The following is a 1,211-nucleotide window of genomic DNA, read 5'->3' as shown; positions in this document are numbered from 1 at the left end:
CAGTGAAGAGTGGAGCAAATCATTTCCTGAATAAAACTGATCAACTCTACCCCAAAGTTATCATCAATAATGATGTTGACATACACCCTTGATTTCATGCACTGAGAGTATATTTCCCCTCCATCCCTCAATCCTGGGTTTGAACTCAGGGCCAAGATTCTGTCCCAGAGCTTTCCCTCACCCACACTCCATCAAATCTAGTGCTCTAACATTTGAGCCACAGCTCCAATTCTGGCACTTTTTGGTTAATTGTAGATGAGTCTCATGGATTTTCCTGCCCAGGCTGACTTTGAATCGTAATGCTCAGATCTCAGGCTCAGAATATAGGTGTGAGCCCCAGTGCCCAGCTTGAGAACATACTTTTGCACTGTAATTCTCCTCCTTGAAACCTCATAGCCACAATCTTAGGAGAAAAGATTCAGAGAGCCCCCAATTGAAGAACATTCTACAGAATGCCCTGTCCCATACTCATGAAAAAGCAGAAATGCCATCCCTTTCCCTTTGGTGAAAATAATAGATGTTAGATTATTATGACAATAATAATAGATATTATTATAATGCTCACAATATGTATTCCCATCCCCATTGATACCAGGCTTTGTTGAATAACTTACTTTGAAAATGACATGTGAGAAATGATAATGTGTCCTTACTGAGCTTTAGTCCTGTGGTTTCCACTCTTTTCTTCCCCTGGGCACCCCCAGCAGTCAGTGAATCCCAGAATGGACACCATGCTGAGTGGCAGTGGACCTGGAAAAGGTTTGGTAGCATGAGAGAGAGTAATCAAAGTTGTAAACTATTGTGTCATTGTGGTTGGTTTCCCAGAGTAAAATTAAGCTCACACTCAGGTCCGAGTTCTAGGTAATCTAGGCCTCTTTCTCTCCACTCCCTCACACCCCTACTCATTCTTCTGAATATTTTCTCTTCTACCACCTTCTCCTCAGGTGACACCAGTTCCTGAGTCTCCTTATCCAAGAAATTGTTTATAGGGTTAAGCATTGCAGCTTCTTATATTACATTTTCTCTTAGGTGTTTCCTCACTTTTGTCTTTCTGGGATATTTTTCAGGGAGAAGCTCCTAAGTGTGATGGATCCTGAGATAAAATCGTTCTGCTGGGGTTGGGAAGGTTGCTCAGTGGTAAAGTGATTGTTTTACATGCATGAAGCCCTAGGTTCAATTCCTCAGCACCACATAAGCAGAAAAAGCCAGAA

The sequence above is a fragment of the Dipodomys spectabilis genome, unplaced genomic scaffold (genome assembly GCF_019054845.1).
Source record: "Dipodomys spectabilis isolate Male_0828 unplaced genomic scaffold, ASM1905484v1 ptg000298l, whole genome shotgun sequence".
Lineage (NCBI taxonomy): Eukaryota > Metazoa > Chordata > Mammalia > Rodentia > Heteromyidae > Dipodomys > Dipodomys spectabilis.
This window is presented reverse-complemented; position numbering follows the sequence as displayed.